This window comes from Anas acuta, chromosome 19 (genome assembly GCF_963932015.1).
Source record: "Anas acuta chromosome 19, bAnaAcu1.1, whole genome shotgun sequence".
NCBI classification, from domain to species: domain Eukaryota; kingdom Metazoa; phylum Chordata; class Aves; order Anseriformes; family Anatidae; genus Anas; species Anas acuta.
The window spans coordinates 7,909,698-7,931,767 of record NC_088997.1 but is presented as its reverse complement, the minus strand read 5'-3'; the positions used below and the strand labels follow the sequence as shown (position 1 = coordinate 7,931,767).

The 22,070-nt window shown below is 53.4% G+C and overlaps 1 protein-coding gene across 5 annotated transcripts in view; it reads left to right on the top strand.

Moving 5' to 3' along the window:
• Positions 1 to 5,560: 5,560 nt before the first annotated feature.
• Positions 5,561 to 22,070, top strand: part of CAMKK1 (calcium/calmodulin dependent protein kinase kinase 1) — an 85,944-nt gene continuing 69,434 nt past the window's right edge. The window contains exons 1-2 of one of the 5 annotated variants that reach the window (XM_068655819.1): positions 5,561 to 5,683; positions 6,740 to 6,827. The gene's annotated coding sequence lies outside the window, so the exon portion shown is untranslated. Of the gene's footprint in view, positions 5,684 to 5,976; positions 6,225 to 6,317; positions 6,351 to 6,739; positions 6,828 to 20,808; positions 20,955 to 22,070 lie in introns of those variants that run through there. The other 4 variants (XM_068655811.1, XM_068655812.1, XM_068655813.1 and 1 more) reach the window with 4 other exon arrangements.

Here is a 22,070-nt window from a genome sequence, read left to right as displayed (position 1 = left end):
CCTTGCCTTTGCCTTTTCCTCACCAACCACCTCCAGCAGGACGAGAGGCTGTAATTCGAATTCTTTCACCAACACAAGCTCCTCGTCCAAGCCAGTGACCCCAGGGCCTGCGGCTTTCAGGTGGAGACCATGCAGAGCCTGGAGGAAATGAACAAATGTCTGCTGTGAATGGAAACCAGTCCCCTGTGCGGTGTGAAAAGGTCGGGAAAGCCCACGGCAACTGCTGGGGCCCTGCCTGGTGCAGGAGGGGCTGGAGCTGGCGCTTAGGGGGGAAAGCATGGAGGAAAGGCCGGCACGGTGCTCTGCTGAGCACTGCAGCTCCCAGCCCCTTCTTCCATTGCCTTTCAGTTTGGTAAAACCATGGCAAATTGCTGAATGCAGGACTGCAGGGAACAGTTAAAGGTCTGCAGATGTTAAGTGCTAAATGGACGTGATGATAGGTTTCAGGTTGTCCTGTGAAAGCAGCTCCCTGCAGCGTGCTGGCAGCTCGGGGCATGGAGGCGTTTCAGCACAGACCCCAGCAGGGGCAGGACCGTCCTCGCCCCTCAGTTCTGACCTGCTGGTGCTCTTTAAAAGTTCCCATGCTTGGCACCCATTTGGCCATTTGAAGCTGTAAAAATGTGCCTGGTGCCTCATGCAGATCTCTGACCTCTGAGGAGCGAGCACAGCATCACAGAAACCCAGCGGGACCTGGTCATCGTGCGAAGACCCCTCAATGCCTGCTGTGTTGCTTCCTACTTGTGCTGTGACAATTGAGTGTGTTTGCTTGTTTGATTTAAAACTCTATTTAATTGAGTTTGGGCTTTTACAGCATCATTTACCTATTAGAAAAGTCCTAATAGAAAAGTAACCCTTGGCAAATTAAGCACTGCCTCCCCTGAGCCAGGAGGGCAGTGCTGCTGCTCCCGTGTTACAGAAAGGGAAACCGAGACGCAGGCAAATAATTTCTGAATGTGAGCAGAGACGTGGTGAGCAGCTTCTGCCTCCGAGCGGTTATTATTACTGGTGAAGGTTACCAGGTTGGACCTGCAACAAATTTATCTTTTCCTCCCCTTGGGCTTGGTTACTCTGACATAAATCAAGCGGCACAGCTATTCTGGAAGGGAAATTGCAGAAAAACTTATTCTGCAATAATTGTGCTGGTTAGTGATTCTGCAGAGATGAGGGACGGTATTGCAACCTCTGCAGAGCTGGCAACGTTTAATCATGATGTTTGCGCACAATTCCCAGCACAATGAGGCCCTGATTTCCACCTGGTGCTTCTAGACACCATAACGATGCAAATTAAAAATGATTAACACTAAAGAAAGAGGCGGCCCCTTCCTCCACAATCCCTCCTATCTCTAAGCGCGCTCATTCCTTCTCTGGCAGAGCAGGCTCCTGTTTATTTTTAACCCAGCTCTCCAGATAGGACATTCTTGAATTTTTCCCTAAAAAAAAAAAAACACACCTGCCTTTCTGGTTACACTAATTCCCATTCCCTCTTGATTTGGGAGAGTGTTTTCAGCTGGATAAATCCCCCAGCTGACAGAAGCACAGGACTGACAGCACTAACTGATGGCTTTATTTCCCTCTGTCCCAATGACACACGTTCTCAGGCCAGATTATGCTGTGTGGGGAAAGGTCCCTCTCTGCCATCACCACATTAGACACGTGCAGGGCAGCCTGCAGTCCTACTGCCAGCCACACGACAGTTATTACAGCTCATTTTCGCTGCTGCCAGCTCCGCTGCACTAATTACGCCACGCTATTTTCTTTCGCTTTCTTTGGTGGAGTGCTCTCTCCTTCTCTTATCTATTCCTAATTGCTTTATTGCCTTCTTTTAGAAAGCGTAAAAGTCAAAAGTGGCCAAATGGATTCTGAATATAGCAACCGTGAAGTCGGCCGAGCAGCTCTTTAGCAGCGGTGCATCAGGATGGCTGCAGCTCGCAGAGCTCTGCTGCTGGCACCAGCACGGATCCTGCTCACTGCTGCGGCACCACAAAGACATTTGGCCCAAGCTGTTCTTAAAAGAAATGCAACATTTTTTTCTACCTCAGCACACCTGTGAAATGTCTGGGGAAATGTAAAGTCTCCCTCTCACGTCTGCAGCTCAAGGACAGGTTAACCACCCCTCCAGGCCCCGCACCCAGAAAACACATAGGAAATACTAAATGCCAACCGTCCACCCCCAGCCACTATTGAGCAGAAATACCAAAATTTTATTTTAACCTTGTTACAGCCATCCTGGTGTAAGCATCAGATAAACATTATTTAGGACTCTTTTTGCACTGGTCATCGGTGCTTTGCAGTGCAATCACTTGTCTCTTATGGAAAGGAAACTGAGGCACGTGGGTTGTGTTTTCTGGGAGAATCAGCAGCCTGGGACTGAGCTTTGTTAACCAGGTTACTGCATCAGGTCAAGTGCTGGCAGTCTTTGCCAGAGGCAATAGTTTCAACCCCTGATGTTGGTGCTAAAACTGTTTCAGACATCCCTGGTGATTTAAGCTGACTGATGTTAAAGGAGACAGGTCTTTAGGGGACGATCCTCAGCACTTCCCTAACATCATCATCCTGACATCTCGAAGCTAGAAGTGAAGCAGCCCAAATGACCTCTGAAACCCCCAAAAACACTTCTTGGCACTGCTTGTGACAAGAAGAGCCGGAGGCTGAAAGTTTCATTGCTCAAGAAAAGCAGAGATCAGTCTTTGCCTGGGGCACGGGGGGTGCACTGTGTGGGGATTTCAGGCCCCAGGACTCAGCAGGGCCCTGGCCAGGTGCCTCGTGGAGCTTTGTCCCATCAGAGCGGGATGCCAGGGATGAAACCCAGCTGCGTGACTGAGCATGCACAGGACCCTGCAAGGCCTTACGAGAGGTGGATGTCATCTCTGTATGGGCCTTTTTCGTGCTTCCAGGTGATTTGGCACAAGAAAGTGCCAGGATTTGGATGTGAAGCCGGCGAGGCTTTGTCCCCAGGCAGCCCCATGAGCCCTGCCTCTGCTCTTTGTGCAAGGACAGACCTGAGGCGCTGAGGGACTGATAATGCTCTTCAGCGTGATCCTGAAACTGCTGCCTTCCTCAAAGGGCACAGCACCACACCTACCTGGACCCCAAAATGCTACAAGGATGACTTTTTTCCTACCCTGACCATGGGACCTAGCTGGCATCTCGGCAAAGCCCTGCAGGCTGCTGCACCCCCTTACAGCAGGTCTGTGCTGCCCTGCACGGCTCCTGTTGGACATGACCCTGAGCACCTTCTGCTCAAGACCACCACAGAAGCAGTCAGGGCTTCTGGTTTTACCCAAAATGAGGCTCCACTGCCCCATGCAGAGAGCAAACATGGCCTGGGAGGGCAGCACAAAATGCTGGCAGCCTTTTGTGCCAGGCTTTGCTGTTGAAAGCAGGTCCTAGAATTGTCTTGCTTCCTTATTTCTGTCAGATGGGCTTTCTGCATGGAAAAGGAAAAGAAAATGTATTTCCAGATGCTGGTGATCTATCCGAGGGTGGAGAAACTGTCCCTACTGCTTTCCTTTGGTAACCATGCCCTCGATGCATCATTTATATTTTTGGTTCTGTTTCTTTGTTGTGTTTTCTGTAGAAAGGAATTGTGTACCTGAAGTGCAAGACTGGACCCAATAATATTTAAAGATATGAAACCACAGAAACACCGGCAGAACTATAAATAAAATACCTTGAAAGGGATGAACCCTCAAATTGCCAATAGTAAAAACTTGCAAAATCAAAAAGATATTTGACGGTTACTGTAAAATGTCAGCCCTACCACCTTCCTCTCATTCACATCACGCTGCTGTCCACGAGATCCCAAAGCCCTTCTCTGCCCCAGTGCTTCTGGCTCATGGGGGATCAGCTCCAATGGATTTTCTCCCTGATGATCCTTCCTAGGTTTCTAACACAGGGATCATTTAGCTGAATGTATGAATTCTCTAATAATCAAGCTTACAACCACGCATACACTCACCTTCTAGCTTGCTGGATAAAGAGAAAACAGCCTGGTTTTGTTTGATTGTTTTTTCAAAATAAATAAGAGGGCAGAGAAAGTTGTGGTCATATAATGGGATCCATTAAAATTGCCAACAAGCCAATTTAAAGATTAATAGTAGGCAAATAAGCTCTCCGAGGTTCCAAGGGAAAATCAAAACATTTCAGCTCAAAATATTTTGACTGCATATTAGCAGATCTGATAAATATTTTAGGTAGTAAAGTGAAAGGGCATTAACCCCAGACAAACATATTCATCCGTAGTTCTCTGCTCAGCTGCACGTGGTCTACCAGGGTGACAAAGCACATTTCTGCAGAAAATGCAAGACTTCAATGCATACCGTAAGTTGCTATAGGGTATGTCTGACTAAAAGACATGTATCCACAGAATGAGTAAGGGAAAAAGTTCATGGTCTTTGCACAACTTGCAGAGAATTTTGGTGTTTTAGTGATTTTGTGCCTTAATTACATGTTGGTACTTCTCTAAACACTGTGAAGACAACCTGACCAAGGTCTTTTTGGAATGGGAAACAAAAAGTTTATAGTAAACCACAAGCTGTATTATTAACATGTTGAGTTATTTTGCAATATGAAACACTTGTTAATAAGTTAATTTGTTTCCAAAGCAGAGGGTTATTTGAAACCCACTGGAAGTAAGGGCAGGACTTTTCCATCCGCTTGTCACAGCAGGAAGGAGCAGCAGTGTGCCGCAGGTTGAGTCAGGGCGAGGATTTAATCCAACTGCTGCTCTCAGGCTGAAGCCAAGACCTCCTGGTGGGGACACTGGATGTGAATGGGGTCACAGCGGAGCCCAGCCACGAGTCACTGGGCACAATTTCGGTGTCACCAGTCCTGCAAGAATCGCACCTCGTGGCTGGCTGCAGGGGGAACCCCTCGACCCAGGCTCTCAGGGCCAAGTAGGTAAGAGAGAGCTGTGTGGGGATGGAAATAGAGCCAAAACGTGAGTCATGAAATGAGGGCGTCTGCCTGCAGGGACTCCTCGAGTTGAATCTGTTGATGTGCAGTGAGCGTTTCTATCCGATGCCATAAAACTTCAGAAAGCGCATACGTGGTCAGGGCTGGCTGTTAGCGCTCTGGAGCCTGGCTGAGGGGACGTGTGGCCGTAGGGACACTGTGGGACGAGGGGGGCAGCGTCCCTGTGGCAGCACCCTGGGGTGACAGCCCGCCTTTGTGAGCACCCAGCACGGGGAGCAGCCGCCCCGCTGCCTGTCCCCACTGCTGTCTGCAGGTTTGTGCCCGGCGCGCCCCGCCAATTAGCACACAGAGTCAGAATCCACACAAAGACCCTTTAATTAACTAATTAATCACACAGCTCTGCCGCCTCACAGCCCGTCCCTCAGCCTGGAGCAAGAAGGACCCCCAGATCATGGGGACCATGCGCTCCCTGCCAGGCTTCCCCCACCCGGTGTCCTCACCCCCCACCCCAGGCGTGCTTCTGGTCGTCCACCACACTTCAAAAAAATCAAAATAAAGGAGGAGGGACCAAAAAACGAATGTTTTTGCCTCAAACTCCCCAGCCGCACGGGGCGGGCGGCGGCCCCGCCTCGCCTCACCTCAGGGCGCCGCCAACGGCCGGCGGGAGGCGCGGCCGCCGCCAGCCAATGGGAGCGGGCGCGCGGGCGGCGCGGTGCCGGCGGGGGGCTGCGGGCGGCAGCTGCGGGCGGCGCCGGGCTGCGGCGGGCAGGTGAGCGCGCGCGTGCACGAGGCTGGGCGGGAAGGGCGGGCACGCGCCCGGCGCGGGCTCTCCCCTCTCCTGTCAGGCGGGGCTGAGGGGCCCCGCGGGAGGGGACGGGGCCGCTGTCGCCGCCGCTGTCGTCGCCGTTTCGGTCGCCTCCCCTCGGCCCCAGCCGCAGCCCCTCGGGGTTTTTTTCCCTCCTCAGAGGCCGAGGGAAGGCGGGCAGCCGCGGGTCTCCTCAGCGGGGGGCTGTGGAGGGCGGCGGGGGGCTCTGAGGGGGGCTCCTGAGGTAAAGGGGGTTGGCACCGGGGTCTCGCAGCCGGGCTGTGGGGCGGCTTGTTGCCAGATAAGGCGAGCCCTTATCTGCTGTTATCTCTTCTGCCTGAAGAGCAGAGCCCGAGGCCTTTGCTGGGTCCTGGCGGTCAGAGTTTTGGGACAAGCTGCGTTCCCTGCCTTGTGGTGCTTCTGTTCAGAGCTGTCTCCGGCTGTTTCTTCTCTTTGCTTTTGGGATGTCTCCTTGACGAGCTGGTGTGCTTCGTGCTGGGCACAGGTACACACACACATCTTGCAGGACAGCTCCTGGCCCTGCAGAGCTGCTCCCCAGGCTTGCCCAGCCCTTCTGGGACACCCCTCAGGGCAGCGGTGTCTGCCTGCCCCAGCATTGCCCCAGAGGACGGTGAGGCGCTCCCACTGCTTCACAGAACTCGTTTGTGCCTTACTTCTGCCGTGGGTTTCAGAGCCAGTGCCTTCCTAACTTAGGAGTTCATTAAGCCCTTAATGTTTTGGCCTGTCACAATGTTCTTGTGCTAACCAGCTTTTTAAAGCCCAATTTTACTTTGCTGGGAAGGGTTTAGGGGATTTCTCTTCCCCAGGGGCTCTTGTGGGAGAGCTACAGTGGGAATCTCAGCCTGCAGTGCAGGGCTTGGCTGGGGGCTTCCTCCTCCCACAGAAGCTGTCTTTTTATTTTGTTCCTCTAGGCTAATAAAATATTATCAAGCTCCTGTATCTCTGAACGAAATGCTTCTGCAGAGATCAAAGGATGGGTCTCAGGTTGTTTTTCTTTAGGTCTGGATGAGAGAACGGCGGAGGAGGGGTCCCCGCGAGGCTGCGTGCCACCCTGCAGCGAGTACGGTCTGCAGCAGCTGCCAGCTCGGTGAGTGCAAGCATATTGAATTCTGCCTGTGTGTCCACAAACCTCAACCAAACACCCCCTTTCCTCTAAGAGGAAGAACATCTGTGATATGCTGGGGGGTGGGGGGGGTCCTCGAGAGGTTTAATTTTTCTTGAGAAAGCTGTGGGACGTGTCTTCATCGATAAGCGTTGTACACCAGATGCAGAAGCAATTCTTGTCCTTCTCAGCACGCCAGCAGTAGCAGCGCAGGCACTGCCTGTCTGTCTGTGCACGGTCTGACACTCTTCAACTTCTCTGCATAAGGAGACGGGAGGCTCTGGGTGGGGAGCAGCTTATCTGGTTGTTTATTTTTTTGCGTGTTTTGCTTTGGCATCAGCTGATGGAGCTGGGCAGGGAGCAGTGGGGTAGTACTGCAGACCCGAGGAGGTCTGACTGCAGTGCTGGCCCAGACACTGGACAAATAGTTTTCAGCTCATCTCCCCTTCGCAGTGCACCATCACAGCCCTGTGATGGATGCTGTGGAGATCCTTTCTCTCCCCTAGCATCTGTGTGGGTGCTGGTCTCCCTTGCAGTTCGAGAGCTGCTGCTAGCCCTGGCATAACTCCGGTCCTGCTGCAGCAGAGGAGGTATTGCAAAGGGCAGCAGAGCAGCGGTGGTTGCTGGAGGAAGAAGTCGGGGCAGCAGTCACTTCAAGAGCTCATGTGGTTTACACACTGGCTGGGTTTGAAGAGGTGGCACCGTGCTGAGTGTGCCCCTGTGCTTCAGCTGAGTCTGCTCGCCGGGGTGCTGCCTGTTGGGGTGCGTGTCCTGAGGCTGCTGAACGTCGTGTTACCCCAGCTGTGTGGAAGGAATATCGCTGTCTGCCAGCCAAATCTTCTGTGAGGTACCAGTGCTGACTGTAGAAAAGCCTTTGCAGACTCACTGCTACCTGGAGCAGGGGAAGGAGGAACTTCTGTGGTAAGAGGCTTCAGGAAAAGCTGCCACAAAGGCTGGGGTAGCTGGAAGGCTCCTCGGGGCCGTTAGCAGGGTGTGCTGGGTCTCCAGAGCGTGTCTCTGAGAGGATAAATCTGGTGCAAAGCAGGGTGTTTGGAGCTAGTGGGGGGAAAGGGACACGTGGTAGCAGGGAGCTCAGTGTGAGGATGGCACCTGTGCTGGAGGTGTGCAAGGCAGTTTGCTTGGTAACATCTGAAATCGTTGCATGCAATTAGTCAGCCCTGGGAAGGTGCCTTCCACAGCTGGAAACCCCGATGAACGCGGGGGGCAGGCTCTGGTGTGTGAGGTGGCACGGCCCCACTGTGCACGCAGACAGAGCCGAGCAGGGTGAGCAGGCAAGGGGCAGGAGGGCAGAGAGTGTGCCTGAGGCTGGCTTTGGGCAGCACCAGGCTGTTGTAGCAGCTTTCTTGACGTCTGTGAGGGCAGATGAGCAAATGCTGCTTCTGGGTGGTTTTTGGTGCCCTTTAGCTTGTGGGGTGTGTGACTTGTGCTGTCCCTCTGGCAGCTGCTGGCTGCTGCCACCCAGCCCTGCCTGTGCTGCACAAGCCTGGCAGCAGGGTCTGTGCCTTTCCTGAGGGGCTGTGAGGAGGCAACTTACCCAATCAGGCACAGGCCAAAAGCAAGGCTCAGGTTGGCAGTGTAAAAGTGGAATAGAAATCCGGTGTAAGGCAAAATGTTTTTGGCATGTGCCTTAACAGATAGGAAAGCAGATGTGTCTTGGGAAAAGTAGCAGTAGCCCTCACCCAAATCCTTCCACTACCTTTTTTTCTTCATGGCTTCAAATCCCTCTTCTCCGATTTCCAGTCCTTTTTTGGTGCAGGACATCACTTGCTTCTCAAGGCAAATTGTTCCAACGTGCAGGGAGTGACCACCAGCAAACCTGCAGTTAAACGAGAAGAGTACCCGGCTGTAAACATGGGGAGGATGAGAGGAGAGTGCAGGAGCAGCTGCTGACATAACTCCGTCCTTGTGGCAGAGCTGAAGCCTGGCAGTGGTCTTCAGCAGCTAAAGCACCAAAGCTCTGGCTGCAGTGGAGAAATGAGGGGTACCAAACAGTCACATCGTCAAGCGTGCTGCTTTAATTAAGGCCGGTTAAGCTTAGCGTGTCTGGAGGAAACCATCTGAAGTGCTCAAAAGAAAATCCTGATAAATGGGGATAGGACATCGTTCTGAAGGGTAACAGTGGAAAGGAACTGCAGTGACTTCAGAGACGCGTGGGAGGGCAGTCTGTGCTGCTCCGTGTGGTGTCAGTAGGCATGGGGCCGTGTGCCAGCACCCAGGAGACTTGTGTGGTTGTGGTGGTTAGCCACAGGTGGTGGCTTTAAGGGTCGAGTCTTTGGTCACAGAAAGATGTGTCCAGTGAGGAACATTTGTACCAGAGCAGGATGATTTGGAATTTGCCACCAGGTGCATCGGGCTTCGGCCCTGGAGCTGCCCGTCCTGCAACTGGGGGCCCTGCTGCTGGGCTGGGGGAGAAGTCAGCAGGTGACAGGCACAGGGTGGAGGAGATGACGCCAGAGATGTGGGAAAGCAGGAGGACCCTGAAGGCTGCTGGGGAAGGCTTCTGCCTTGCTTCCAGGGCTGCTATGAATTAACAGGGGTAACTTCTTTTTTTCCAGAATTAAACTTCAGGCTATCAAAAAATCCATCTGAAAATCTGACCACCTTTCCTATTTTCCTGGTTTTCAGCTGCTGAGGTGGTGTTTTCCAGCCTGTTTGTCCTGTACCCTATAAAAATCCAGTCATCTTCCAGTGTTTACCATTAATGACAGGGTGCAACCAAGCACTTCATAACTTGCATCCATAACTCGCTTAGGGCTTTGCAGGCTGGACTTGGTGGTTGCATTTCTTAGTGGGTCAAGACAAGAAACATTCTTCTGTTCCATTACAGTCTTCAGCTTTATTTTTAGCATAAGTGATATGGGCAGAAACAGATGGAGAAGTATAAATATTTGTCATAAGTGTCAAGTACACGACACTGGAAGATGATTTCATTGCTTCCATGTGCTCGTGTCCCTGGATGGGGAAGTTCTCCTGAAAGGTCCAAACCTTCTGAGGGCGCAGCCTGAGAGGGAGGGCTGTCCCAGGGCAGCTGGGAGCTTTGCATCGCAGAAACCTGCTGGGTTAGGGAGTGGACCTGGCTGAAAATAAATCCCTGTATTTTATTCCTTGATGGAAGCCAGCTCATGAGCTGAGTCATGCCTTGTGATAAAGGTGTGGCTGCTTGAGGACTTGTTTCTGTTGGGTGGCTGCCCTGAGCAGGCATTATTTTAGGGTGAGTACCTCTGAGAGAGCTACGTATCTCTTTTTTTGCCAGAAGCCATGTGGGATTAATTTAGCCTGCTTGTCTCTGGGGTAGTTTCAGTGTTTTCTGCAGGCTGGTGGCTGTGTGCAGGGAAGGCTCTGAAGTGTTGCGATTAATTCTTCAGCATTGTTCGGAGTTCATGGTGAAGTTGTTAGCTAGTTAACAGTGACTGCTCTAATTATTCTGGTGTGAGTATAAACAGTGAGGCTGTGACGAGACGCTCTGCTGGAGCAGCGCTTCAATCGATGCGTTTTGGAGACGGAGGCATCCTTCCCCTCCCTCCTGGTCCCAAGCTGTGCTCTCAGCACAGCAGCGTCCAAGCGGGGACGCCCAGAAACCGAGCCCTCAGTTCTGCTGATCCTAGAGCTCAGTGGCAGCACTGTGCCAAGCTCACTGCCTAATTTCTTTGCTCCCTTCTGCAGTCGCCTTCCCTGGCAACCTCCACTTGCTCTCATTCCTGTCAGCCAGGAGGATCCCGTCCCGTCCTTTTCGGCTGGCAGCAGAGCCTGGGCTCTCAGCAGGAGTCCTCTCTGCGGGGCGGGGTAGAAGCCCCTTTACTGGTGGGAAGCACAGAGCTGTGTGCCGAGGTGGGAGGATGAGGACAGCTCCAGAACCCTTCTGTGCATGTTTCTGGGTTTGGCTGGCTGGTGTTTTCAGCTGAGTGACTCCATAAGTGTTTGACAAAGCGCTGATGGCATGTTTTGGAGGACTGTTTGGTCTGTCTTAAACTGTACACGGCAAGACTCCTGGCTCTGCATAGCTGTGCAGATAACATTTTCTTCAGCTTCAGAGGGAAAAAATTCTTGCCTCTGGTGCTTTTGCTTTACGCTGATTTCTGCTGCGGCTGTTGAGCTCTAGGTATGCTAAATAAAAGCAAGTCCTGCAGATCCACAAAGCTCTGAACTGGAGAGGGCTGGTCTGGTTCGTAGGATATTAAATTAACACAGAAGACTGAATCGGTTTCTCTTTGCAGCAGATTTCCCTGGTAACACAAAGCCCCAGCTCACAGATAGACCCGAACGCCGAGTACATAGTGAGGGTGTTAAACGGAGCGGGCATGAGGGGCTCAGCTGGGGTGGGAACAAGGAATAAAGATGTGCTGTGGAGGCCCAGGCTGAATAACACCTTCTGAGGATGTGTTAGTGCTGGATTCACAACTGCTGGTGGCTGTGGGGCCCGTCATTCGTACCCAGGAGGGTCAGGTCATGCCCTGGGCTGCAGTCCCTGCACCTGCAGCTTGGTGCTGCATTGGAGCAGTGCTCAGCAGTCAGCTGCTGCTGGTCTGTGATTGTACCTGTGATGCAGAGCTCATTCACAATTTTACCTTGCAGTCTGGTGAGCGCAGCAAAGGGATGAGTAACCCTATAGTTTAGTTTGGTTTTGCCATGCTTTTTTTGTGGCATATTTAGCAACTTGGACTGTTGAGCCCTCCTGGTCATGCTAAGGAAAGACTTTACCATGGGTGTCCCCTTCCCTCTCCCACCTCTAGGTAGTGGCTAGATTTCTGTTCTAACGAACAGAAGTGAGCCCTAACAACATGACAGAGCTGGTGAGGACAGGTTTTCCTCCTGCTTTTATGCAGGTAGCTTGGGCACAGCCTGCTGAAGCCCCCAGTTGCAGGTTGTCACAGCTGCGATAGCTAAAGCAGAGGAATGGGGCAGCAGCAGGGAAAAATGTGCCCGCGTGTCTTTGCAGAGTGCTGTGTGCGTGTGCACTCACCTGCGGCTGGCTGTGTTACCAGCCCCATGCTGTTCTGCTGCTGTGTCCAGCTCTGTTAACGTGCTCCAAACTAGCTCCTGCCTTTGTGCTTCCTCACCATGGCAGTGGCAACACGGGGACATCACCGGGCTTAGCCTGCCCTGCTGCTCTGATGGGCTCAGCAATCAGGATGCTCAAAGGGAGCCCTGCCAGAGGAGGCTCTGTAGCTGCTGCTCCGTGCTGGGTGTCTGCCTCTAAGCCCTCCATGCCCCCTGCACCACCCGAGCACGTGGGGCCTGGTCTTTTTGTGGGCAGGGAGCTGGAAGTCGTGTGAGCTGTCTCCTTGTCAGGAGCTGGGATGGATGTCGTCTGAGGATGGATCACAGCTCCACGAGGGAAGGAGGCTTCCTTGTTGCAGCGTGTGAAAAGCCATGGATGTAACATGAGGAGATGGATTTTTCCCTACAGGGTGTCAAGTGTTCTTGAAAAGTGTTCTGCTGCTTCAGAGCTCACCTCCCTGTCTCCTATGGATGGCTGCAGACTGGTGTGGAAGAACTGGGGGGAAAGGAGTACGAACTGGCTTTGGATAGTGGTGATGCAGAAGGCAAAACTGTGCCAAAGAGATCAAGCGAGCTGAAAATGTGACCAGAGACAGATGCTTACAGGTCCCCTGCCTATGGACAAGTCAGGTCTCAACGCTGCACTCCCTCACCAGGTGCTGGTCCTGCAGGCTGGGCAGTGCTGTGATGGTGTTTGCGCTCCCCTCTGGTGCTGTGTGCCTACAGCAAGTGGCAGTATGAAGACGGAAGGCTCATCCACTGAGCTCTTGATGTTTTCCTGTGACTGATGGGATGCTTTGGGCCTTGCTGAATGCAGAGGGACCAGGAATGTGTGCCTCTGCCTGCGGATGGGGTTCTGGGGTCACTGCACGTGTTGGGTGCACTTGGTGGAGCTGTGAGAACGACAACTCTGGCTCAGCTTGCCTCATGTGCACAGTGCTGGCTGAGGAGAGGCTGGGGAAGTGGGAGCATGTGAGGAGAGGAGAAGGCTTCATGCAAACGTGGGAGGGCTGCAGCTTTCCCTCTGGAAGTGCAGGTCAGCCCAGAGCATGTAAAGGTGCCGTGTGGGCTTTGCCTGCCTTTGTTGTGTGGTGGTGTTCGTGAGCCTCAGTGCTTTCAGCTGGCAAATCAGGCCGCGTCACTGCTGTGCACCACACATCAGAGATCAGGCATCTCTTCCCGCATGTTTCCATACTCTAATCAGGCTTCTGCCTTTTCCTTTCTCATGCAGTATTGATGGGAGCAGTGCTTGCAATTTGCCTTGAAGCAGTAGTGAAGAGGCATGACTTATTCATAGCGATTGCAGGAGTTCATTCCTTACTGCCAGATGGGCTGATTGAAGTCAGGCTGCGGAGTGGGGCTGGCCTTCTTTGTAGGGATCTGAGCCTTCGCTTTGCTGCTTCAAAGGAACAGAAAAGTGGCCATCCAGAACGATAATTGCAGGTGGGGAAGGGCAGTGTGTGATCACGCCTCACCTGGGGGAGCTGGTTCTGCTGTAGCACCTGTTCCTGGCCACTGGATGAGTGAGTAAAGCCAGCACTGCTTTCTCCATGCTCTTCAATCACCTGTCTGCTTGCCTCGTGGCTTCTTGTGCTAGGAGCATAAAGGGACCAGTGCTAAGAGCCCTGTGGGGACCAGCGTTGTCTTGGTAGAGCATGAGGCAGAGGTGTAACTGGGCTTGAAATGCCCCAGCAGTGGAACCAGCCTCCAAATCCGAGTTAATGACCCGTGTGCTCTAAGGACACGGGGCCTGGGGCTGGTTGTTAGCGGTAATGTGTCCGGTTTGGCCCCAGGGCAGTGTGTTGCTGGGCTGCTTGGCTCAGCACCTGCCCAGCTCCCCGGGAAGCCCCTTCCCTCTGCTCCCAGAGGGGGTCAGGCCCTTGCAGCTCCCAAGGCCGAGGCAGGTCAGAGTGGAAAAGCAGAAATCGGTGGTGTGGCTGCAGTGCCGAGGTGTTTTTGCATTTCTGGTGTGAGCTGGGTACTAATACCTGGGTTTGCTGAGGTGTGTTGTGGCTTCGGCAAAGTGCTGAGTCCATTAGGAGCTAGTGGAGGAAAGGAAACCTCTCAGAATCCTTCATGTTTGGAGTTCTTCAGCTATGAAGAAATACTTCCTTGCCTTGAAATGGTCTCTTGCTGTGAAATGCATTCCAGCCTCTAAGACAGCGAGTCTCCTTTCCCTCTCTTCCCATGCCCCCGGTTTTATTAGCCTAGAAATGTGCTGACACTTCACCATTAAACTGGTTTCTAGCCTGTTCAGGAGCTCTGCAGTTCCTTTGCAAGCTGTCAGTGCGGCTGCATGCAAGGGGAGAGGATGGCTCAGTTCATCTCCTGGGGACAGCATCCTTCCTAGCTGATGGCTTTTTGCAAGTCTGGCAGCAGAGAGCTCTGTCCGTGTGTAGGTGCTCCCCTCTGAAGGAAGGCTGTGGGGAAGAGGCACTGAAGAGGCTTGCATCACTCTGCTTTAATGCGTTTATTTTGGCCGGCTCTCTGCCTGTGGGGGAGCTGTCTCAGCAGACAAGGGCACTGCTCTGAGCACTCCGCAGTGTCTGTCCCCCCCATGGGGGCTGCTCGGTGCCCAGGCAGCCCGGGACCCTTCCAGCTCTGCTCCCCAGCAGCTTGGCCTTGCTGTGGGGTGCCCGAGGGAAGCCCCCGAGGGCGGCAGGAGCAGGCACGGGGCCTGCACTCGCCAGCAGCCTGCTCGGATCTCTGCAGGGAGCACCTTGTAGCAAGGTCATCCCAGCCACAGCTTGCTTACTGCTGTTGGAGTGGCTTTTCAGCATCAGTTTGTCTTCTCCAAAGCCTTCTGAACCCTTCCTCAGCCCTGGTGTCTCCTGGGATGAGCCATGCTGGCAGCTGGGAGCTCCAGTGTCCAGGCAGAGACACCTACAGTCAGACAGAGCTGAGGCTGAAGGACTCTCTCGGTGGCCTCTGACCTCGCAGGGCCTGGTTCTTCCTGCCCTTCCCAATCCTGCCATCCAGCTGGAGAGCCCTCTGGAGGCTCACCAGAGCCGAAGGCTTCCTGAGCAGCCCCTGCATGCAGGCAGGCAGCCAAGGGCTGGAGCAGAGACTGTGGAAGAGGCTGCCTGGGGGGATCTGAAGAGACTGAGGGGATGCCCCCAAGGGGCTGTGCTCCCTGGGCCTCTTGTCTTTAGACCTCTCTGAAAAGAGCAACCCCAACGCCTCCTGGGCACGCGGAGCACCCGGTGCTGACGGAAGGACCTTCCTCACATAGCAGCCAGGTGGATGGAGCTGCTCCTTCACACAGCAAGCGGGCAGCTGCTGGGCTGCACCACCTCCTGCAGATGCTGGGAGCAGCGGCTGCTCCTGCCCTCGGTGCCAGGCAGGGCCTGCATCCGGCTCTGCAGCACATTAAATCACGTGCTCTGAGCAGTCTCTCTCCTGTCAAGCTGTTTGTTCTGGCTACCTTCTTGTCTGCTTAGAAACTTGTCATTTTTCTAGCCTTTTTCAAGCTCACCTACCAGAGGGCATGAGAATTAGAAGTATTTAGGCATATAATAACGATACAAGAAAAATAAAGTGAAGGGTTTTAATTATATGGTTTTCTTAATTCCTTTGATTTAAAGGCTGGTGGAAGCTAAGTGGATTCAGGGCCAGACGTGCACAGGCATCTGGGGGAAGGGACTGCAAATGAGCCTAGCCAGCCAGGAAATTGCACATTTAAATATAGTTCTCAGTAGGGTCAGCAAAACACCCGGGGGGTGAGTTAAGAACAGAATTTGTGCCGTAATGGGTTCATTTAGCTGCAGACATCTGAAGGGAAGCAAAAAGGGAGCCTGAGAGCAAGGGAAGCAAACGGAAGGGTCGGTGTCCCATCTGACGGGCCCTTGTGTGCTGCTGCAGGTCTCTCCCAGGCAGCAGCGTCCTGTGCTGGCTGCTGCATGGGCTGGTGGCAAGAAACTGCTGAAGGGATTTCTGGTTTTGGGGTAGTTTCCTGGGAGGGTGTAAATCCCTAGCGGACCTAACACAGTAGGTCTGGTGCTGCTGTGGGCTGTGGCACGAAGCATGGCCTGGGGCATCCCGCTCACCTGGCGGTAGGAAGGTGGGAGCAGCGGCTGCCTCGGTTGCCCCACGTGAGGTAGGGGACAGTTGGGGACAGCTTCCTCTGGGAGGCTGCTGCTCTCTTCCCAAATGGGTGAGTGGGATGGTGCTTCTCACCCCCATGGGCACAGACCAGTTTCCATGGCATGTTGTGCTGGGGCAGTGACTGGAGTTGGTGACAGGAGCCTGCTTCATCCTGGGTAAAGGGAATTTGGGGAAGTGAAGCTTGGCGTCTGTCCCTTTGGAAATCTGCAGCCATGGCTTTTGTCCTGCTGGGACCTGTGATGCTTTCAGCACAGGGATCGCAGAGTGAGCTGGGTGAGGAGCTGTGTGTGCGGCCAGTGCCTCGAGCCCTTCTGAGACAGCTGTGGTGTGTGTGACATTTGGGAACCTCTGAGACCTGCTGGAGACCCGTAACTGGGTGACACTCACATTGTGGCTTAAAAATGGCATGGAAGGAATGCCTTGGGGTCAGAGATGGTTGAAACCTTGAACTTGGAGTACAAAGGAAGGAGCAAAATACCATTTTTGAATTTGGGAGTATAATTAGCCTATGAAGTGGGCTGTTTTCGTGGGTGCTCATTTTCTGGCTCTTGAACAATCACACCTTAAAAATGATGGTCCTGGGTCACTGCATGGGGTTTCTGTGCTGCTGCTCCTTAAAGCTAGCACAGACTTGGTAGGTTTGTTCATGCAGGTGCCAGCTGGGGCTAGACTTCCAGGGAGTTCAGCACCCCCTAAAGCACTGGCCTTTTAGGGACAATTTCTTGAGCTTTATTGAAGTGCCTGCCTTGCTGATAAGCTCTGAGAGCTGGCGCGTGCCTGTCGGCATGTCCTGCAGCTCGGAGCACAGTGGGGCAGCGAGCTCTGCACTAATTGGTGCTGTTGCCACGCTATTGAGAAGTTGTACTCACTGGCCAAATTTTCAAGTGCTGGTCTAGGCTCTCTGCCTGACTGTCAGGAAGGGGAAACTAATTATAGTGTGAAACCAGGAGAGCAGGCTGGCCTAAAGGAAATGTCATTAAGGTTCTCCTCAGGCCCCAGGTCAGCCTGTGTCAAATCACAGCTGTATCAACCTCTTAATTTCTTCCTCCTTCAATTTAAATTACCACCAAGTGTTTTCTTGGAAGTGTAACCACCTTTTATACCAGGAGAGTGAATTCTGGCTGTTTCCTCTAAATCCAAATAAGAGAGGTGGGGCTGGGACTGACAAAGCAACTAGGACAGTTTCTCGCCTTGCTTTTCCTTCTTGCTCTGTGCAGAGCTCCTGTGTTGGCTTCCTGGGGGCTCTGCATTGGGGTCTGCCATGGGGCAGTTGGGGTTTATCCTTTCCAACACTGCAGGACGGGTGGGGGAGATGCTTGAGCTTCTGTGTGGCCATCACGTACAGCACATAGTGCCCTCTGTGCAATGTGTGTCATGCTGCAGAGCTCATTTTTAAGCTGTTAATGTCTGCACCACCCTGCCTCCAGCATGTGCTACTGGTCCCCAATGGAGCTAGATAGGTGCCCTGGCTCAGTCGGGCTTGTCCTGTAAATCACCTGTCAGCTCTTCCAGATGCTCCTGACCCACATCTCAAACTCAGTGCATGTTCAGGAAGCAAGAGCAGCCCTGAGTCCACAACACGCGTGCATTTTGTTGTTCTCCCTTGCAGCTCCTTCCTGAGATGGGAGATCTCGGCATCAGCTGGGGCTGTGAGGTGGGACTAGAGCCATGTAAATCAGCACTTGCTTTATAAATGAAAGCATATTCTGGTTTTTAACCTACTTTCCTTCTGAAACCAGACCCTGTGGGGAAGATGAGCCATGCATATGCCATGTGTCTGTCGTTCCTGTCTCCCACCCTGCCACACAGCAGCTTCCAGATCTTTGTTCTCCTGAACTCAAGCGTCTGGTGCTGGTTAAGGCTTCAAAGCCGTGTCACAAGCTGCCAGGGAAACTCTTGGCTGCACAGACAGGGAGGACATTGTGGTGAGGGGCTGTGTTAATTAGTCCTGCTCTTCCCGGCACAGGGTGACTTGGTGCAGCTTCTCTCATCTTCAGTCTCTTGCCTGCTGCCCTCATTTCCATCAGCCTGCGCTGCTGGGCCCTGAAGGCTCCTGGTGGGACCCCCTGGGGCTGGCAGCCCTCCCGTGGTTCAGGGCTGAGGAGGCAGCGCTGGCTGAGGCCTGGGCTGCGGGGACACCTGCAGAGTTGCTGCACCTCCTCTGCAGAGGAGCAGAGAGCTCGGGAACAGCAGCAGGGTGGGAGGGAGGTCCAGGGCACAGGTAGCCTGCCCGCAGCCTGGTGCAGGAATCGTGGCTCAGGGTGTCTCCTGCCAGCAAGGCTGGTTGGTGTGCCACTGCACCAGTTCAGCTGGGGTCAACCTGCACCTGACTGCAGATCCTGAGACCATTTTTCCCCTTTCAGAGTTCATACTGAGGGTTCATATAGCAAAGAAAAATCCCTAAAATGCAAATAATCCCCCAGTCTTCAGCTGGGCGCAGGAATCCTGCCTGGGGTCTGGATCTGAGGGAGCCAGCAGGACCTTCAGGTGCGCTCATGGGCTGGGTGACTGCAGTTCCACTTGGGTGCTGGCTAACAAAGAGTGTAGCACGGGGAATAAAACCCTCGGAGGAGATTTAATAACTGGGGAGAATAATTGTGAAGTGCTTCAGAATATTAACCAATAGCTGAATGCACTCAATTAGCTTAATGAAGCCGGGTGCCTGGGCTCTTTTTTTAATCAACCAGATGGGCAAAACATTACGCACAAAAAAATGAGTTCTAACTACAATGAATGCGTTTAATTAGCAAATAAAAGATGGAAGGGGTTTGTTTTTCAACTTCGAGTGAGAGATTCTTCTTCACTGAGTGCTCTCCAAAGCAGCCGTACATGCTGTGGGTTCTCAGCAGTCCCGGACTGGTGTGACTGGGAGTGCTTTGGGGGCTGCAGGTGGGAGCCAGCTGCCTGCTTGTGGCTGGCTGTGCCCGCGGGGTGCTGAGCGTGCTGGGGGAGCTGTGCTGCTGTGGCACGGAGCCTCCTGGGGGTGCTGCCGAGGGCAGGCTGGGCAGTGATGCTGCTTAGCCTGCTGCTCCAGAGCCTTTTCCCTAAGGGTTTGTGTGCCATCACCTCTATCCTGCAGAAGGGGACGGGAACAAACAGTAACTGGGGCTACGCAGCGAGGGTAGGAGTTGGGTGTGGGATGTGGGGTGCTGGTGAAGGTGCCCTTGGTATTTGGGGCACCAGGGGAGTGTTTCACTGACAGCCTGGGCTTGCTTCATCTGTGCCTGGATGTGCAGCCACCTGCCTGTAATACTTCTGGTCCCAGCTGAGGGCATCCCCTGCTGCTGGTCTCACTGACCCGACTGTGGGGCTGTCCCTATGGGTGCCTGGGACAGCACAGGGCACGCCTGCCACCTCTGTCCCACGGATGCCCCGGTTTGCTCTGGGCTGTGCAGAGGATCTGTCCCCATGCATCCAGCCGTGCCCAGCTCACACACTCTGTAGTGCCAGTCACAGGCTGCCTCGTGCCACAGGAGCTTGTTGCAATGAATGACCTCCCTCTCCCCACGAACCTCCATGCCCCTGTGGGTCTGTAGCGTAGCCCTGTCGTGTCGCTGAGTCTTGCCAAGCCTGCGAGCGTTTTCTCCAGCCCCGTGTTCTAAGCCGAACAAGCCCTTTTGATATTAAGCCTATAATAATAACACCTTGTAGCTAAAGAGTATGTTTTTCCCCATTAGCGGATTACTCAGCGCTCTGTGCTTTTGAGGTAGTGTTTAACAAAAGCAGAGACTTTCCCAGACTATATTTAATTAAACAGAGCTCCGAGATCGCTTCCGCTTCATTTCAGTGCTGTGACTGCATCGCTCTGTGCTCTCATCCCCGCAGCAGCCAGAAGTGGAGCGTGCTCTGTGTGTGCTCTGCGTGTGCTCTGCATGTGCTCAGCCAGGTGAGGGGCCCGGCGTTGTGCTAACACCGGGGGCTCCCGATGGGACCCGTGGGTCCCCTCTGCTCCCGGTACCTGTGGGGAATGCAGCCCTTGGGCCAGCCTCTGAAATCAAGCAGGTACCTGGGCCAAACTATGCGCCCTGTTCAAGTGGCAGCCCAACTGAAGTGCCTTTAGCTACAAATAAATTCAGGATCCTAAGCTCTGCCTGTTTCTTTTTGAGGCTAGTGCAGGGATAGGAGCGTTCGGAGCACGATGGCTCGGTTATCAGCAGTGAGGCGCAAAGGGAAGCTTCAGTTTGGAGGTTCCTTGCTTCTGCCTCGGGAGATTTCTGTGAGCAGATGGTGATACGCTCTGGTTTTGCTTATCATCGCAGATTATTTGCCAGATAATTTTTGTGACTAACGCCTTGGCCTCTAGTCTGAAATCCCAGAATCAGGTTTCTGGTAGAAATACTTGTGTTTGCAAATTTTAGAGTCTGTTCCTGTGCGCGGACGTCACCGCTAGCAGGGGGCTGCTCTCCTGTGGCAGATGTCCCTGGCTCTGCAGCAGAGGGGCAGCCCTAAAGCAGAGCCCTCTTCCCACAGCGGAGTGGGAAGTGGCACCTTCATGTCCAGTTTTGGGTTTATTGGATTTTAGAGCTCCCTATTACCAAAGCCCCAGCCTCAACAGGGCACTGGTGGCAGCACCGACGGGGGGCCTGCAGCCACCAGCTCGCCTCTGCCTCTCCTGAAAGGCTACTGTGATTTTTTTATCATCTTCTTCCACCTCTCCCTTGTTTTAAAAAAAGAAATTTTCTCTCAGATGTCTCTGGAGAGCTGGCTACAGTAGCTGCTTGACTGATTTATTCTAGTATTTTAACATTTACTGGATTTACATAACAGCCAAACAATCTGTTTCAGGAGTTTAATATAAACCCAGCTCCAGTGAGTCACATCCATGTCAGTAATAATGCAAGGAGAGGCAGCTGGGGGAGCGAGGAGGTGACTTTTTCTAGGTTTCTGCATGGGAATATCTGGCTGCCTGAAATATCTCTGACGCCTTGCAGCCGAGCGAAGCTGCCAGCTCTCCTCCACCATCGGGGATTTGTTCTGAAACTCTGAAAGGTCAGTGGGTGCGTCACGCCAGCGCTCCTGCCTGCGCTCGGGACCTTCCTGCAGGTACCCGGGCAGTGCTGGTGCCCTGCCTGCTCCCGAGCTGCATCGGGTGGTGGGTGCCAGGTGAGCCGGGCTTGTTCCTCGGGGAGTGAGATCCCTCGGGATGAGGAACATCTGTGCTCCCCAGGTTGTCCTGGGAGGTTGTAGAAATGCAGCCAGCCTCTGGGGCAGCCCTGCTGCACGGGCTGGTGGGGGCAAAGTGTGGCCGAGCAAAGCAGGTGTGCAAATGGAGCTGGCTCGTAGGGGAACCCGCAGCGAGGGGCTGCAGGAGTGGGGCTGCTGGATTCGTGTCTGCATCGCTGCTGGTGTTAAGGGTTGGCTGTTCAGCCAAGCAAGCGCTCCTCTCCCTGCAGCTTGCCTATTGGAATTCGTGTCTTTAGGATGGGAACTAAATGCTGGCTGATGAGATCCATTACAGCACTAATTTTAGAGCATGCCAAACACCAGGAAATTGGTTGCACCCGTCCGTCTCATTTCTCCTTTGTTCCACCCCCCCCTCTTTGTGAAAACTGCCATTGTTATTCTGCTAAACATCTGGTGATGGATGTCCTGCTCGCCGGGACCTTCAGGCATTCTCCTTCGAGCCCTTTTCTGCTGCTTCTTCACTCAGCCACTTGACACTGCTGTCCAAAAAGCTCTTGGGGCTGCAGGCACTCCTGTGCAGCCTTGGGCAGCTGGTACAGGATGCCAGCAGAGCCTCCTGTGAGTCTGGGGGCAGCAGGGGAGGCAGCTTCCAGTGGAATTTCTTATCCTTGGGTGTCCAGGGCTTTACAAGCCCTTCCAGCCCCACCCCAGCCTGCTTTCTTGATGAGCAAGAGGAAAAAATGAATTTCCCTTCAGTCTGCAGAAAAGTTTAGGTGGCAGCCCCAAAGCTGCAGCGTTTCTTCTTGGCACAGACGAAAACCTGAGTCATTGCTCACGAGGATGGAGCAGGCAGAGAGGGAAATTTAGTTAGGAACTGAAATGCCTGATCAATGCCAGAGGGAACAATAGTGCACAGAAATTTAGATTTCAAACGTGATTGCTTTCTGCTGGCTTGGGCAGAGCCTGGATGTTCACTGGTTG